Here is a 19,481-nt window from a genome sequence, read left to right as displayed (position 1 = left end):
AACATACATTGCAAGATGTTCTTGGAATTGTTTTCATGTGTACATTGTTTTCCAATATCACAATATATTCATATTTTTATTAGGTACACCTGTCCAACTGCTCGTGAACACTTAATTTCTAATCAGCCAATCACATGGCGGCAACTCAGTGCATTTAGGCATGTAGACATGGTCAAGACAATCTCCTGCAGTTCAAACCGAGCATCAGTATGGGGAAGAAAGGTGATTTGAGTGCCTTTGAACGTGGCATGGTTGTTGGTGCCAGAAGGGCTGGTCTGAGTATTTCAGAAACTGCTGATCTACTGGGATTTTCACGCACAACCATCTCTAGGGTTTACAGAGAATGGTCCAAAAAAGAAAAAACATCCAGTGAGCGGCAGTTCTGTGGGCGGAAATGCCTTGTTGATGCCAGAGGTCAGAGGAGAATGGGCAGACTGGCTCGAGCTGATAGAAAGGCAACAGTGACTCAAATCGCCACAGTACGTCGAACTTTGAGGCAGATGGCTACAGCAGCAGAAGACCACACCGGGTGCCACTCCTTTCAGCTAAGAACAGGAAACTGAGGCTACAATTTGCACAAGCTCATTGAAATTGGACAGTAGAAGATTGTAAAAACGTTGCCTGGTCTGATGAGTCTCGATTTCTGCTGCAACATTCGAATGGTAGGGTCAGAATTTGGCGTCAACAACATGAAAGCATGGATCCATCCTGCCTTGTATCAACGGTTCAGGCTGGTGGTGGTGGTGTCATGGTGTGGGGAATATTTTCTTGGCACTCTTTGGGCCCCTTTATACCAATTGAGCATCAGATGGCAACATCTGATGGCTACTTTCAGCAGGATAATGCGCCATGTCATAAAGCTGGAATCATCTCAGACTGGTTTCTTGAACATGACAATGAGTTCACTGTGCTCAAATGGCCTCCACAGTCACCAGATCTCAATCCAATAGAGCATCTTTGGGATGTGGTGGAACGGGAGATTCGCATCATGGATGTGCAGCCGACAAATCTGCGGCAACTGTGTGATGCCATCATGTCAATATGGACCAAAATCTCTGAGGAATGCTTCCAGCACCTTGTTGAATCTATGCCACGAAGAATTGAGGCAGTTCTGAAGGCAAAAGGGGGTCCAACCCGTTACTAGCATGGTGTACCTAATAAAGTGGCCGGTGAGTGTATGTGTGGTTTGTGTGGTGATTTTCACTTTATGAGGGAGTTTTGTAATATATAGTACATTTATTTTTTATTTTAAAATATTTTGTAACTTTTTTTTAAACTTTTAGACTGTAGGGACTTGAACAGTAATACACTGCTATACTGATGTAAGGCAGTATATTACAGTGGTCAGCCTATGCACATGCATAGGCTCTCATGTACAGAGGCAAATCTCTGACAGGATCTGTCATGCTACTGCTGAAGACATCCCTGGGGCTGCCATAGAGGAAATCGGCACCCCCAAACCCAGCGTGGGGTTGGGAGTTGCAGGCAATCTTGCGGTCAGATTCAGACGGTCAGCGATCATGTTTGGCCATGGCGCTTAAAGGGGCTCGGCTATCACAATCCCAACTGTTACAGGGGATTCCTGGCTGTCGTATTTAGACAGTTCCCCGCACAGCAGTGCAGGATGAAAATGTACAGGGAGAGGAGTGATACATCAAATTGTTAATGCATAAACTTCTTTTTGATGCTACTGGATGACACTACCTCTTTTCCATCTGCCAAATACTTCAGCTTGTTACATCTGTGGCTTGGTCCCTATATGTGGCAGATAAGATCCTATCAGATGTTGTATTTTCAGTTGTGGCTTAGTTTAGTCAGTTATTAGTTAATTGTTATCTCATCATCAGTATTCATTTGTTTTACAGGTTCACAATCATATGCATTGATCTATATGAATTTTGTTGTTGTAGTTAAATAAATTTTTGTCCAACTATGTTGAGTCACTCAACACTCCATCAGCCATATTCACAAATGTATGGTCAACTTAAGGCACTATAAATAAAGATTTATTATTATTATTTTGTTTCTAATAATTAGTATTTAAATAAAATCTAAAAGTAAGGAAGCGTGCTAACCGCTAGAACACATGAATCTGCCACAGAAATGACAGGGCTACTTTTTGCCCTGCTAAGGTGTTGATAGCCTTCTGCCTTTCCACCTTCTGGTTATAGCAGTAAGTGAGTGATGAAACTAATCCTTTGAAGTTGATCTTAAGTATGACATATTTTCTTTTAATTTGAATATGGATTGTTGGTCTACAGAAGAAGGTGCTGCTTGCACTAGTTGTTTTTCTAGTGCTATTTTCATTGTTCCTGTGTTAATATTACATTTCTTTGTGGTTTACACAAACAATATTTTAGAGAATTGATATGAGGAAAAAGGGCCAATCTGTTTTGCTGGTGTTGACAGGTATGTTAATTGCTTGCAGATAACATCTGTTAAATACAGACTTTAGCTGAAGAACTTCAGTTTTTAAATTTAAAACTTAATGTGCTTTACAGGCTGCAGAGGCAGCCAAGAGGCTTTATGTACTATTCCAGATATTGAGTGAATGGTTGAAATCACATGTATTCATTACCCATAATGGTAGTAGCACTGAACCCAGAAGAGATCACCTTCGAGATGTTTGCTATTCACTACATTGTAAACACAACATGAAAAGAGTTGTGAAAGTAACCTCAGAAAAGGATATTAGATGCCTTCTAGAGATGAGCGAACATGCTCGTCCGAGCTTGATGCTCGGTCGAGCATTAGGGTACTCGAAACTGCTCGTTGCTCGGACGAATACTTCGCCCGCTCGAGAAAATGGCAGCTCCCGCCGTTTTGCTTTTTGGCGGCCAGAAACAGAGCCAATCACAAGCCAGGAGACTCTGCACTCCACCCAGCATGACGTGGTACCCTTACACGTCGATAGCAGTGGTTGGCTGGCCAGATCAGGTGACCCTGGGATAGACTACCGTTGTGTTTAGCTCTTAGTGGCACACATATCCATAGCAAAGACCGAAGTGGGAAAATTTAGTAGGGGTTGGATTTCAATTAGGCACTAACTCAGTGTCATCTCATCTGACAGTAGTGTGCTTTGATACTTGGCTAGAAAATAGCCATAGGAGAATACAAAGAGCTTACTTACGCATACAGTAGCGTTCTATATATTTGATTTCTGGTTGATCTGCTGGTGGCTGTACTTTCTGCAGTGCATGTACTAGCCAATTCTGAGCAATTTGTAGTGAGACTTGCGACCGCTGTGTTCTGCGCTTAGTGACGCACATATCCATAGCAAAGACCGAAGTGGGAAAATTTAGTAGGGGTTGGATTTCAATTAGGCACTAACTCAGTGTCATCTCATCTGACAGTAGTGTGCTTTGATACTTGGCTAGAAAATAGCCATAGGAGAATACAAAGAGCTTACTTACGCATACAGTAGCGTTCTATATATTTGATTTCTGGTTGATCTGCTGGTGGCTGTACTTTCTGCAGTGCATGTACTAGCCAATTCTGAGCAATTTGTAGTGAGACTTGCGACCGCTGTGTTCTGCGCTTAGTGACGCACATATCCATAGCAAAGACCGAAGTGGGAAAATTTAGTAGGGGTTGGATTTCAATTAGGCACTAACTCAGTGTGATCTCATCTGACAGTAGTGTGCTTTGATACTTGGCTAGAAAATAGCCATAGGAGAATACAAAGAGCTTACTTACGCATACAGTAGCGTTCTATATATTTGATTTCTGGTTGATCTGCTGGTGGCTGTACTTTCTGCAGTGCATGTACTAGCCAATTCTGAGCAATTTGTAGTGAGACTTGCGACCGCTGTGTTCTGCGCTTAGTGACGCACATATCCATAGCAAAGACCGAAGTGGGAAAATTTAGTAGGGGTTGGATTTCAATTAGGCACTAACTCAGTGTCATCTCATCTGACAGTAGTGTGCTTTGATACTTGGCTAGAAAATAGCCATAGGAGAATACAAAGAGCTTACTTACGCATACAGTAGCGTTCTATATATTTGATTTCTGGTTGATCTGCTGGTGGCTGTACTTTCTGCAGTGCATGTACTAGCCAATTCTGAGCAATTTGTAGTGAGACTTGCGACCGCTGTGTTCTGCGCTTAGTGACGCACATATCCATAGCAAAGACCGAAGTGGGAAAATTTAGTAGGGGTTGGATTTCAATTAGGCACTAACTCAGTGTCATCTCATCTGACAGTAGTGTGCTTTGATACTTGGCTAGAAAATAGCCATAGGAGAATACAAAGAGCTTACTTACGCATACAGTAGCGTTCTATATATTTGATTTCTGGTTGATCTGCTGGTGGCTGTACTTTCTGCAGTGCATGTACTAGCCAATTCTGAGCAATTTGTAGTGAGACTTGCGACCGCTGTGTTCTGCGCTTAGTGACGCACATATCCATAGCAAAGACCGAAGTGGGAAAATTTAGTAGGGGTTGGATTTCAATTAGGCACTAACTCAGTGTCATCTCATCTGACAGTAGTGTGCTTTGATACTTGGCTAGAAAATAGCCATAGGAGAATACAAAGAGCTTACTTACGCATACAGTAGCGTTCTATATATTTGATTTCTGGTTGATCTGCTGGTGGCTGTACTTTCTGCAGTGCATGTACTAGCCAATTCTGAGCAATTTGTAGTGAGACTTGCGACCGCTGTGTTCTGCGCTTAGTGACGCACATATCCATAGCAAAGACCGAAGTGGGAAAATTTAGTAGGGGTTGGATTTCAATTAGGCACTAACTCAGTGTCATCTCATCTGACAGTAGTGTGCTTTGATACTTGGCTAGAAAATAGCCATAGGAGAATACAAAGAGCTTACTTACGCATACAGTAGCGTTCTATATATTTGATTTCTGGTTGATCTGCTGGTGGCTGTACTTTCTGCAGTGCATGTACTAGCCAATTCTGAGCAATTTGTAGTGAGACTTGCGACCGCTGTGTTCTGCGCTTAGTGACGCACATATCCATAGCAAAGACCGAAGTGGGAAAATTTAGAAGGGGTTGGATTTCAATTAGGCACTAACTCAGTGTCATCTCATCTGGCATAGTAGTGTGCTTTGATACTTGGCTAGAAAATAGCCATAGGAGAATACAAAGAGCTTACTTACGCATACAGTAGCGTTCTATATATTTGATTTCTGGTTGATCTGCTGGTGGCTGTACTTTCTGCAGTGCATGTACTAGCCAATTCTGAGCAATTTGTAGTGAGACTTGCGACCGCTGTGTTCTGCGCTTAGTGACGCACATATCCATAGCAAAGACCGAAGTGGGAAAATTTAGTAGGGGTTGGATTTCAATTAGGCACTAACTCAGTGTCATCTCATCTGGCATAGTAGTGTGCTTTGATACTTGGCTAGAAAATAGCCATAGGAGAATACAAAGAGCTTACTTACGCATACAGTAGCGTTCTATATATTTGATTTCTGGTTGATCTGCTGGTGGCTGTACTTTCTGCAGTGCATGTACTAGCCAATTCTGAGCAATTTGTAGTGAGACTTGCGACCGCTGTGTTCTGCGCTTAGTGACGCACATATCCATAGCAAAGACCGAAGTGGGAAAATTTAGTAGGGGTTGGATTTCAATTAGGCACTAACTCAGTGTCATCTCATCTGGCATAGTAGTGTGCTTTGATACTTGGCTAGAAAATAGCCATAGCAATAGGATAGCATTGTTTGGTTTTAAAAACTCAAAAAAAAACAAAAAACACAAAAAAAAAAAAACACACAAAAAAAAACAAAAAAAAGTAAAAAAAAAAATAAAGTTATAACTCTCATTTTAAAAATGTTTAACCCGAGGGCTAGGGGTAGAGGACGAGGGCGGGGACGTGGGCGTCCAACTACTGCAGGGGTCAGAGGCCGTGGTCCTGGGCGGGGTGAGACACCACCTGCTGATGAGGGAGCAGGGGAACGCCGCAGAGCTACACTCCCTAGGTTCATGTCTGAAGTTACTGGGACTCGTGGTAGAGCACTGTTGAGGCCAGAACAGTGCGAACAGGTGATGTCGTGGATTGCTGACAATGCTTCGAGCAATTTGTCCACCACCAGTCAGTCTTCCACGCAGTCCACCCATGTCACCGAAATCGCCACTCCTCCAGCTCCTGCACCTCAGCCTCCTCCCCCCCAGTCTGCCCCCTCCCAGGAAAATTTGGCATTTGAACCGGCATACTCTGAGGAACTGTTTTCTGGACCCTTCCCACAGTCACAAACCACTTGTCCGGTTGCTGCTGAGCAATTTTCCGATGCCCAGGTTTTCCAACAGTCACAGTCTGTGGGTGATGATGACCTTCTTGACGTAGTGGAAGTGTGTAAAGAGGTGTCCGACGATGAGGAGACACGGTTGTCAGACAGTGGGGAAGTTGTTGTCAGGGCAGGAAGTCCGAGGGGGGAGCAGACTGAGGGATCGGAGGATGATGAGGTGACAGACCCAAGCTGGGTTGAGAGGCCGGGTGAACACAGTGCTTCTGAGACGGAGGAGAGTCCTCGACCAGAACAGGTTGGAAGAGGCAGTGGTGGGGCCAGACGGAGAGGCAGGGCCAGAGCTGGTGCATCAGCGCCAAATGTGTCAACTAGTGAAGCTCCCGTGGCGAGGGCTCCTGCGGCGAGGGCTAGATCTTCAGAAGTCTGGAGGTTCTTTAAGGAAACACCGGATGACCGACGGACTGTGGTGTGCAACATTTGCCAAACCAGGCTCAGCAGGGGTTCCACCACTACTAGCTTAACTACCACCAGTATGCGCAGGCATATGAATGCTAAACACCCCACTCAGTGGCAACAAGCCCGTTCACCTCCGGCCGTGCACACCACTGCTCCTTCCCCTGTGTCAGCTGCTAGTCAGCCCCCTGCCCAGGACCCTGCCACAAAAACCCCATCGTCGCCTCCACGATCCTCCACAGCATCCACCAGCGTTCAGCTCTCCATACCCCAGACGCTGGAGCGGAAACGCAAATGTAGTGCAACCCACCCGCACGCCCAAGCCCTTAATGTGCACATCTCCAGATTGCTTAGCCTGGAGATGCTGCCCTATAGGCTAGTAGAGACCGAGGCCTTTCGCAACCTCATGGCGGCGGCCGCCCCTCGATATTCGGTCCCCAGCCGCCACTACTTTTCCCGATGTGCCGTCCCAGCCCTGCACCAGCACGTGTCAGACAACATCATCCGTGCCCTGACCAACGCCGTTTCTGACAAGGTCCACCTGACCACGGACACGTGGACGAGTGCTGCCGGGCAGGGCCACTATATATCACTGACGGCACATTGGGTTAACTTGGTGGAGGCTGGGACCGAGTCTGACACTGGGGCTGCTCATATACTGCCGACGCCGAGGATTGCGGGGCCTACCTCGGTCCAGGTGTTTCAGGCCTACTATGCCTCCTCCTCCTCCCACCCCTCCTCCACCTCCTCCTCCGAACTACCATCCGTGGGCACGGCGCCATCAGTCGGTAGCTCTAGGCACAGCAGCAGTGCCGTCGCTAAGCGACAGCAGGCGGTGCTCAAACTGCTGAGCCTAGGCGACAAAAGGCACACCGCCCAAGAGCTATTACAGGGCATCACGGCGCAGACTGATCTGTGGCTGGCACCGCTGAACCTCAAGCCGGGAATGGTTGTGTGTGACAACGGCCGTAACCTGGTGGCGGCTCTGCAACTCGGCAGACTGACACATGTGCCATGCCTGGCCCATGTGTTAAATCTGATAGTTCAGCGTTTCCTCAAGACATACCCCAATCTGTCTGATTTGCTCACGAAGGTGCGCCGCATCTGTGCGCATTTCAGGAAGTCCAGCCCAGATGCTGCCACTCTCAGGGCAGCGCAGCGCCGCCTCCAACTGCCCGCTCACCGACTGTTGTGCGACGTGCCCACGAGGTGGAATTCAACACTGACCATGTTATCCAGAGTTTACCAGCAGCGCAGAGCGATTGTAGACTGCCAGATGTCAACTTCCACCAGAACTGGTAGTCAGGTCAGTCAGCTTCCTCAAGTCTACAATGAGGAGTGGACGTGGATGTCTGATATCTGTCAGGTGCTGAGTAACTTTGAGGAGTCAACACAGATGGTCAGTGGCGATGCCGCCATCATCAGCCTCACCATCCCGCTGCTTGGCCTGTTGAAAAACTCTCTGGTCAGCATGAAGTCGGAAGCTTTGCGCTCGTCACAAGAGACAGGGGAAGAAGATTCCCTTGTTGATAGCCAAAGCACCCTCAGGTCTGTTTCTCAGCGCATATCGGAGGAGGTGGAGGTGGAGGAGGATGAGGAGGAAGAGGAGGAGAATGTTGGTGAGACACAAGAGGGGACCATTGTTGAGTCCTTTACTGTTCAGCGTGTATGGGCAGAAGAAGAGGAGTTGGAGGAGTTGGAGGAGGAGGAAATGGACAGTCAGGCCAGTGAGGGGAGTGAATTCTTACGCGTTGGTACTCTGGCGCATATGGCAGATTTCATGCTATGCTGCCTATCCCGTGACCCTCGCGTTCAAAGAATTTATTCCAGCACCGATTACTGGGTGTTCACTCTCCTGGACCCACGGTACAAGCAAAATCTTTCCACTCTCATCCCTGCAGAGGAAAGGAGTGTGAGAATGCATGAATACCAGCAGGCCCTGGTGCACAAGCTGAAACAGTATTTCCCTTCTGACAGCGCTAGCGGCAGAGTGCGTAGTTCTGCGGGACAAGTAGCGAGGGAGAGTAGGCGAGCAGGCAGCTTGTCCAGCACTGGCAAGGGTACGCTTTACAAGGCTTTTGCCAGCTTTATGTCACCCCAGCAAGACACTGTCACCTGTCCCCAGTCTCGGCAGAGTAGGGCTGATCTTTACAGAAAGATGGTGAGGGAGTACGTAGCTGACCATACCATCGTCCTAAATGATCACACAGCTCCCTACAACTACTGGGTTTCAAAGCTGGACATGTGGCACGAACTGGCGCTGTACGCCTTGGAGGTTCTTGCCTGCCCTGCCGCTAGCGTCTTGTCCGAGCGGGTTTTCAGTGCAGCTGGTGGCATCATCACCGATAAGCGTACACGCCTGTCGACTGACAGCGCTGACAGGCTGACGCTTATTAAAATGAATAAAGGCTGGATTTCTCAGAATTTCCAATCTCCACCAGGTGAAGGAAGCTCAACCTGAATAATTGATCCACTCCTCCTCCTCCTCATTTTCCTCCTTCTCCTCCTCTTTGTACAGTAAAGCAGAGGAAAATGGCTATTTTTTGACAGGGCCCACTGGCTCTTGCTATAGTACTTCATGCATTTAATTTTTCTGGAGGGCCACCTACCCGGTCCTCTGTTTGAAACAATTTTTGTGAGTGCCACATACAGGCACTCAATCTATTCCATTTTACTGCAGGGCCACCTACCTGCTCCTCTGGTTTGAAACATTTTTGGGACTGCCACATACAGGCACTCAATCTATTCCATTTTACTGGAGGGCCACCTACCTGCTCCTCTGGTTTGAAAAATTTTTGGGACTGCCACATACAGGCACTCAATCTATTCCATTTTACTGCAGGGCCACCTACCTGCTCCTCTGGTTTGAAACATTTTTGGGACTGCCACATACAGGCACTCAATCTATTCCATTTTACTGGAGGGCCACCTACCTGCTCCTCTGGTTTGAAAAATGTTTGGGACTGCCACATACAGGCACTATCCAAATTAAATTGTCTCCATAGCAGCCTCCACACGTTGTCTCCATTGCTACCTCCAAAAGTCGTCCATATAGCTGCCTCCATACATCGTCCCTTTATCAAACGAGGTGTGTCAGGCAGAAATTTGGGTTGTTTTCATGGATTACACATCAAAGTTGTTAACTTTGTCGCCACCCTGCTGTGTTATCCACAAAATATACTGGCAAACTTTTACCATTTAGGGATATTATTTCAGCGCTTCTTGCGCATCTGTTTACATTCCCCTCACCCGCCATATCCTAAACTTATAAGAACGCTACTACACTTGATCTTATACAAAAGGTTCTTAGAAGTGCTGTTTGGGGAGTAGCCTAGAGACAGGGGCTTGAATTGGCGAAAGCTCGCCTGGCAGCGGAGCGCCAGCTCCATGCGCATCATGCGCTTCTTGCGCATCTGTTTACATTCCCCTCACCCGCCATATCCCAAACTTATAAGAACGCTACTACACTTAACTTGGTGCAGGCTGGGACCGAGTCTGACCCTGGGGCTGGTCATATACTGCCGACGCAGAGAATTGCGGGGCCTACCTCGGTCCAGGTCTCAAAGGCCTACTATACCTCCTCCCACCCCTCCTCCACCTCCTCCTCCTCCGAATTACCATCCGTGGGCATGGCGCCATCAGTCGGTAGCTCTAGGCACAGCAGCAGTGCCGTCGCTAAGCGACAGCAGGCGGTGCTGAAACTGCTGAGCCTAGGCGATAAAAGGCACACCGCCCAAGAGCTATTACAGGGCATTCCACATCAAAGTTGTTAACTTTGTCGCCACCCTGCTGTGTAATCCACAAAATATACTTGCAAACTTTTACCATTTAGGGATATTATTTCAGCGCTTCTTGCGCATCTGTTTACATTCCCCTCACCCGCCATATCCTAAACTTATAAGAACGCTACTACACTTGATCTTATACAAAAGGTTCTTAGAAGTGCTGTTTGGGGAGTAGCCTAGAGACAGGGGCTTGGATTGGCAAAAGCTCGCCTGGCTGCAGAGCGCCAGCTCCATCCCAAGATCCAACTAACATAGTTGCAGCACCTTTAATCTACTACTAGTTCACTGCCTCCATAATAATAATAATAATAATCTTTATTTATATAGCGCCATCATATTCCGTAGCGCTTTACAAATCATAGGAAACAAATACAAATGTATTGTAACAGAGCACAACATTTGTATGGAACAACAGGAGTGAGGTCCCTGCTCGCCAGAGCTTACGGTTTATGAAGATGATGGGGTAACACGAGGTAAAAGAATATTTAACGGTCAAGCCATTCTTCTTAGGGAATAGAACAAAATATAATAAATGGAATTGCTGTCGCTTGAACCACTCAGCCGTCATCTTATATACCAGGTCCAGGGTGAATGGGACTGCAGAGAAGTCTGGTGCCTGTTGGTTGCTGGATAACAGATGGGAGGACGACACAGGACGGGTTAGTAGAAGAGTTAAAACTTCATGCAGTTAATGAGTGTTATAGGCTTGCCTAAAGAAATGGGTTTTAAGAGCACGTTTGAAACTTTGGAGGTTAGGTATTAGTCTGATAGTCCAGGGCAGAGCATTCCATAGAATTGGTGCAGCTCTAGAGAAGTCTTGGAGACACGAGTGGGAGGTCCGCACTAGGGTAGAGGTTAATCTAAGATCACTGGCGGATCTAAGAGCACGGGTTGGGCGATAGACTGAGATAAGAGAGGAGAGGTAGGGGGGTGCAGCATTATACAGAGCTTTATGGATGAGGGTTATTATTATTTTAAACTGTATTCGAAAGGAGACTGGCAGCCAGTGCAGCGACTGGCATGAACTGTAAGCATACATGGTCCCCTTATCAAACGAGCTGTGTCAGGCAGAATTTTGGGTTGTTTTCATGGCTTCCATGTTAACTTTGTCGCCACCCTGCTGTGTAATCCACAAAATATACTGGCAAACTTTTATCATGTACCGATATTATTTGAGCGCTTCTTGCTCACCTCCTTTGGTTCCTCTCTGACACCCATTGGTTTGAAGCCTGAGTCCAATTAGGGTATGTCGCCATGCCACTCTCTAGCCTGCTGCCGCTGCCTCTGCCTCTGCATGCCGTCCCCTATAGTGTCAGGGTCAATTATTGGATGTTTTACATGCTATCTAGCTTCATTCTGTCACTCTGTCATGGCCATGCTGTTGCCCATAATTTCGGCATAATGGTGCGATTAAGCAGCCTCAGAGGCATCCATGCATGCTGCCCCTGCTGTTTCCTGTCCATTTCCGTGGTGTTTCCATCCTTTTCTGAGGTTCCCAGGTGTTTGGCCAAGCTTCCCTGTGCAGAGCCTTGGTCCCCTTGAAAAATGCTCGAGTCTCCCATTGACTTCAATGGGGTTCGTTATTCGAGACGAGCACTCGAGCATCGGGAAAAGTTCGTCTCGAATAACGAGTACCCGAGCATTTTAGTGTTCGCTCATCTCTAATGCCTTCCCTTTTCAGAAACCTTTGCTATAAAGAAATGCACCATGAGTATGAGAGCAGAGAAAATATCCTGGAAGTCCCAAAGGTCTGATGCTAAAAAGAGAGACAATACACAAATAAGTAGCTGTGAGACTTTCTAATAAAATGCAAAATGATTTATTTCAAAAACATTAAATGTTATACACATCATGGCTATACCATGAAGAACTCAATGTCCAAAATGAGTAGGTTTTCACCTGCATTTATTGATCTTTATATGGATTTAACCCCTTAACGCCGCAGCCCTTTTTCGTTTTTGCGTTTTCATTTTCCACTCCCCACCTTCAAAAATCTATAACTGTTTTATTTTTCCATGTACAGAACTGTGTGATGGCTTATGTTCTGCTAACAAATTACACTTCAAAATGGTGGTATTTAATATTCCATGCCATGTACTGGGAAGCGGGAAAAAATTCTAAATGCAGTGAAATTGGTAAAAAAAAACACATTTGTGCCGTATTCTTGTGTGCTTGGATTTTACGGATTTCACTGTACGCCCCAAATGACATGTCTACTGTATTATTTGGGTCGGTATGATTACAGCGATATCAAATTTGTATAGGTTTTATAATGTTTTCATACATTTAAAAAAATTAAAACCTCCTGTACAAAAATTTTTTGGGGGATTTTGCCGTCTAACTTTTTTATACTTTGCTGTACGGAGCTGTGGGGGGTGTCGATTGCCGGCGGAGATCAGCCAGAAAACACCCGCAATATGCAGCAAAGACTTACCAGCTATGCAGAGGGCTCAGCCCATGAGCCCTCTCCATGCACCCGCACCCGGCATGTGACGTAATACTACATCACATGTTGGTAAGGGGGTTAATGTTTTTCAAATAAAGATTTTTGAACTTTATTCAGTGGAGGCTGCTGTACACCCCACTGTGCATAAAGAAAAAATTGAAATGGAAATTTGGGTAATGTTGTAGCTTTTTTTCTTTATGTTACAATGTAGAGATACAAAACCCAAGAAGTGAATTCAGATAAATTCTTTCAGATAAAGATAAAGGTACTTTTTATACCTTGCTTGATTTTGAAGTGACTACACATGCAACACAATACCCTGTGGAGGTCTCAGGCTATGTTTTAGTATTTGATAGATGTCTAGCATGCAAATAATCAAAGTTTTCTTACCAATTACCACCCTCATCACCCATCACTGCCAAAATGTTTAGGGCCCCCGGGAACAATGTGAAGGGGACGCATAGTGACACAGCCCCTCCCCCCTTTTCTCTCTCCTTTTTCACATTCCTGTTATAGGCAGACTTAATGTAATGGATTTTATGCTAATGGTATATAACTGGTTAATTGGTTACTGTATATTTCCCGCTCTTTTACAGTTGGTGTTTTCTGCTTATTTCCTATTTCTTATGTCAGAATTTATGAGGGCCTTAGGTAAGCTCAGCTATGGTTGGTTAAAGGCTGGAACAATGAAATGTATGTTACTGTACAAGTTTTGGTAGGAGCTATTTTAATTGGTCACTGGTCCTGGAGACTCACCTTTAAAAGAAGCAGTCACAGGTGATCTTGGCCAGTCCTCAAGAAGATATTGTCTGAAGCGCAGAGAACAGAACAAGCCAGCGGAGAAGAGTGGCTCCGGACCTGCCTGAAGGCAGGGGACGCACTAGAGCTTGAACCGTTGATGGCATCTCAGCGGGAAATATGCATCAAATGGTCACCGCATCTACGTCCTTGCCAGTTCTACATTTAATCCCAAGTGCATAGAATGCACGGGGAAACAGGCAGATTCCACAGTACCTTTCACCGATGGAAACAGGCAGATTCCACACTACTTTTCACCGATGCGGTGACCATTTGATGCATATTTCCTGTTGGACTTTTTTGGTGTTTTGGACTTTTTCACCTTGGTTCCCCTGCGCCGTCCCCCAGCTATTTTTGATTTGTATAGTATTTATCTGTAGGTACAGTAGTTGAGCCTCTTCAAAATTTTGAGTATTCTTGCCATCACAGCGGGAGCCTGAAGAGCAAGATGAAAAGGACGAGGCGGAGCCAGAGTACCTACTCCCCGCCTGTTGACACAGGCAGGAGAAGGAGTGGTGCTTCCGTCAGGAAGAAGCGGACCACAGAGAGGATTGCCAGCGGGTCTCAGCCAGTTGCTTTGTGCTTGCAGTGTGGGCGGTCCTCTGCAAGAGGGGCGGAGCATGGCAGCAGTCGGCACTAGCAGGAGAGTAAAAGCATAAGCCGGGGTTCAAAAGCGGCAGAGGGCCAGGTCATCTGAAGCTGCGGCGCTCAGTGTCCAGGAGGTCATGCAAGAGGTGGAATCCTCTGGGCATAGCCATGATGCCCCAGGTTTGGGTGAGACAACTATTCTGAATGTAGAGCTATTCAATGATTTTATGAAATTAATGGAGCATCGCTCTAAAGCTGTATCCCCTTCAATTACAAGTATGCGGTCACAATCTGATGTGTCTAATAGTGTGTGCCATCCTTTTCCTGTGATTGACAGGGGGGTTGGTGTGGCAGAGACAGCGGTTAGAGAAGCTATAACTTGTACCATTTCTCTTCTGGGTTTTCATTTGCCTTTGTCAGTGAAAGAACACATTTGGAGAAATTAGTTTTTTGAGTTAATGTCTCTCCTACCATCCTCCAGGGATCACTTGGTCAAGCAGGATAAGAAAGATGATAAATCAGAGGAGGAAAGGAGACGCAGCTTTACTCGTAATATACTTAACTGGATTCAAGCTTTTTACATTTATGCTGCTTTGTTAATTGAGAAGCAACCTGATAAAGCTATTGGGTTGTTTCAGCATATGGATACTATTTTGGAGGCACACCGCAATTTCGGTGGTATGGCCTGGTTTACGTATGATGAATCTTGCCGTCAAAAGTTAGCTGCTTACCCATCAGTGCAATGGGGAGTAAAAGATGTCGGAATCTGGATTAATTTAATGTTGCCACAGAGGTCTGTTGGGGCAAGGCAGCTTCCTTCTACTTCACAGACTTCTATGAAGAAGGGGGTTTGTTTTGCTTTCAATGAATCCTCTTGCAAGTGGCTTAGCAATTGGTGTTATAGGCATGAGTGTTCCTTTTGTGGGTACACTCACCCAATGTCAAAATGTTATAATTAAAATGAACTAGTCAGCCCAGCAGAAACTTTCCATCAAGGAACAAATTTCAAAGAGTGCAGAGTAATTTTTGATGGCTTTCGTGATGGGTTTTTCATTCCAGAGTTTGATGGTGAAGGTTGCTGTTGAGTGGAGAACTTAAAATCTGTGGCATTGCACAAAGAGGTAGTGAGAATGAAAATTCTGAAAGAAATTCAGTTAGGAAGAGTCCTGGGTCATATTCAGCAACCACCTTTTAAAAAATATTAGAATTTCCCCCTTGGGGATTGTACCAAAGAAGGAGGTTGGTGAATTTAGACTCTAGATTCATCATTTCTTTTCCAGAGAAGGTCTCTTTAAATGATCAAGTGGACAAAGGTTTGGCATTTGTTGATTATGTTTCATTTGAACAGGCGGTTGATCTTTTGGTGAAGCATGGTCACAGATCTTTATTGGCTAAGGCGGATATAAAATCTGCATTTACGTTATTACCTGTTTGCCCAAGCGGTTTTTAGCTCTTTGGGCTTTCAATTTGATAATCAATTCTATTTTGACTACCAATGGGTTTCATATTGTCGTGTAATTATTTTGAAACATTCTTCTCTTTTTATAGTGGGTGGTTGAATTTGAAATTGGTTTAGGTAGCATTTTAAATTATTTAGATGATTTTTTGTTCATTGGTCCAGATTCTTCATCAGTTTGTTCACTTTTGTTAACAAAATTCTTCGAGTTAATGGAATCGCTTGGTATGCCTGTAGCTGATGAGAAGACAGTATTGCCTTGTCATGAATTGGAATTTTTAGGCATTGTGATAGATTCAGAACATATGGAATTTAGATTGCAGGTAGAAAAATTAAAGGAAACCTACCACTTCTGATGGTAGGTATGAGATGTAAACACCGGGCACCAGCTCAGGGTGAGCTGGTGCCGGAGCTTACCTTAGCGAGTGTTTTAAACCGCTATATCGCGGTTTAAACACATTTTGATTTAACTCTCCGAGGTAGCTTCGCCGCTGCGCGCGGCCATGCGCGCGTGACGCCTCCGGCACTCCGTATGGAGGCGCGCGCACGGCCGCGCGCAGCGCCGAAGCTACCTCGGAGAGGTAAATCAAAATGTGTTTAAACCGCGATATAGCAGTTTAAAACACTCGCTAAGGTAACCTCCGGCACCAGCTCACCCTGAGCTGGTGCCCGGTGTTTACATCTCATACCTACCATCAGAAGTGGTAGGTTTCCTTTAAGTAAGATTAACTGGTTAGGGACCGCCCGCCATGTACTCACGGCGGCGGCCGGGTCCCGCTGCATGGAGAGGGCTCACGGGCTGAGCCCTCTCCATAGCCAGTAAGTTTTTGCTGCATATTGCAGCAAAGACTTACCGGTAACACCTGCGATCGGTACTAGCACCGATCACGGGTGTTATAACAGCGATCACTGCCGGCAGAGCTGCCGGCAGCGCTCATGCGCCGCTATCTTGCCTTGGATCGTCGCTCCCCGTGACATCATCGGGGAGAAGCGATCTGTCTCCTTGGGTCTTCCGAAGACCCGAGGCTATTTCGTTTTAACCCCTTCATTACAATGTGCTTATAGCACATTGCAATGAATGAGGAGGAAAATCCCCATATACTGCCATACTGAAGTATGGCAGTATATGATAGGATCGATCAGACAACCTAGCGTTAAAGTACCCTAGGGAGTCTGAAAAATAGTAAAAATAAAAATAAAAAAATTATAATAAAAAAACCTAAAAATTCAAATCACCCCCTTTCCCTAGAACTGACATAAATATAAATAAACAGTAAAAATCATAAACACATTAGGTATTGACGCATCCAAAAATGTCCGCTTTATCAAAATATATTAACAGTTTTTCAATGTGTTTAACCCTGTAATGGAAAATAGCATCCAAAGTCGAAAATGGCACTTTTTGCCATTTTGAAAAATATAAAAAAATCTATAAAAAGTGATCAAAAGGTCGTACAGTCCTAAAAATTATATCATTGTAAATATTATGAAATGTTGCAAAAAATGACACCACCCACAGCTCCGTACAACAAAGTATATTGTAAGTTATTAGCGCCAGAAGATGGCAAAATAAAAAAAAAAATTGAACAGGAGGTTTTAATTTTTGTAAATGTATGAAAACATTATAAAACCTGTACAAATTTGGTATCCCCATAGTCGTACCAACCCAAAGAATTGAGTAGACATGTCATTTTAGGCGCTCAGTGAAAGCCGTAATATCCAAGCCCACAAGAAAATGGCGCAAATGCATTTTTTCACCATTTTCACTGTTTTTGGAATTTTTTCCCTGCTTCCCAGTACATGGCATGAAATATTCAATACCATCACTATGAAGTGCAATTTGTTACGCAGAAAACAAGCCATCACACAGCTCTTTACGTGTAAAAATAAAAAAGTTATAGATTTTTGAAGGTGGGGAGTGAAAAATGGAAATGAAAAAACAGGAAAGGGCCCGGTCCTTATCGGTTAAGTCTTTGTTGATTTTATTTTTGGCTAGGAAGAAGGTGACTTTGCAAGATCTTCAGTCATTATTGGGCCTATTGAATTTTGCTTGCAGGGTGATCACTATGGGTAGAGTTTTAAGATTGTACTTTGCTACTAATACGTTATACGTTATCCTCTAAGTGTGACATGACAGTTAAATTACTTGGTAATTTAACTTGGTTTTGTGTTGTCTACAATTCAATATTTGGTTAAAAGCAAAGTATGTGGAAGGAGAAATGTTAGAAATGACATTCTCTGTCACGATTGCACTGGTTCCGGAGGTGGAGAAAGAAGGTATACCTTATAGTTGAAACTAATAGTTGAAAGTGTTAGAAATTCTTTGTCCCCGGGAACATGGGCCATGAGCTGGACTTCCTTTTGTATGTCGGTAAATGAAGATTATTTTGATGATGATATGTCTTTAGGCTTGTTATTCGTTTGTGATTTGATTCGGAGATGTTTTTCTTATGCTTATATTGTTAGGATCTTGTCAGGTGTTTCTTTCTTTTTTAGGCTAGCCAAAAAGACTTCATTTTCTGTTCATTTTCCAACTAAACAGGTTTTAAAGGGTCATCGTAAGCATTTTATGTTGAAACATAGGCGGCGGCCGATTTCAATGGATATGCTAAAACAATTAATTACAGTGTTGCTTAATGTCTGTAGGAATAATTTTGAAGTTTGTGTTTTTCAGGTGTGTTTTGTACTGGTGCTTTTGCAGCATTTAGGGTAAGTGAATTAGTAGCAAGGAGCAGGACTAATTGGTTGTTATTTGGAGGATAACGCCGTTTTTTATTTTTTCTATTTCTTTGTTGAGGCCTAAAACTCCTGGCCCCTTTCTGCTGCACGAAAATTGTTCCCCTGTTACAGTGTTTCAGTTCAACTCGCAGTTAAAGAAGTGTTTGAGTGGGTTAGGTTTAAATGAATTGAAAATAACTTGTTCTCACTCCTTAAGAATCGGAGCAGCAATGGAGGCTGCTAGGTTTGGTTTAGACAATGTGGTTATTCACCGCATTGGTAGATAAGAATCGAGACGTTTTAGATTATACGTCCGTCTGGAATTACTGATTAACTGATTTTGTCTTTTTAATCTTTGGTTCTTGGGTCATTCTTATGTTTTTTGGTGCACAGGAGAGCGGCTAACATGTGCTATACAGAGAATTTATCTTTAAATGTTCATGCATTTAATGTCTTTTGGTTCGGGCTAAGGGGTCTAAGGTGGAAGAGTGTGTTTTTTGTGGTGAAGAAGCTTCTTAAGTTATGGCCTTCACCAAACGTACTTATCTTGCATGTGGGAGGAAACAATATTGGCAAGATCAGAACTTTAGAGTTACTATGTGGAATGAAAAGAGATTTGGCGGTTATTAAATGCTTGCTTCCTGATGCTGTTTTAATTTTCTCTGAAATTGTGTCACGCTTGTGCTGGCATAGTACAGACTATTTGTTCTTTGATAAGATCAGGAAGCGGGTAAATAGATCTATGCATAAATTCTTACCGTGTCTGGGAGGTTTGCGTACAGGCATATAGATTTGGAGAGCTTCTCTCCAGGCCTGTACAGGCAGGACTCTGTCCATTTGTCAAAATTGGAATAGATATATTTCATTTGGGTTTGCAGAATGCATTAGAGCATTGGTTGCGGTGTTTGGGGGGGGGGGGGCTCGTTTTAGGGACTAGGCCTTGTGGGAGTTATGTCTCCCATCCGTTGCTGGGGAAACTTTGTTTAGTTTATCAAATACTTAGATATTGCTGTATGTCAAATATTGTGTGATGAA

This window comes from Engystomops pustulosus, chromosome 3 (genome assembly GCF_040894005.1).
Source record: "Engystomops pustulosus chromosome 3, aEngPut4.maternal, whole genome shotgun sequence".
Taxonomy (NCBI): domain Eukaryota; kingdom Metazoa; phylum Chordata; class Amphibia; order Anura; family Leptodactylidae; genus Engystomops; species Engystomops pustulosus.
Note: the sequence above shows the minus strand (reverse complement) of the source record.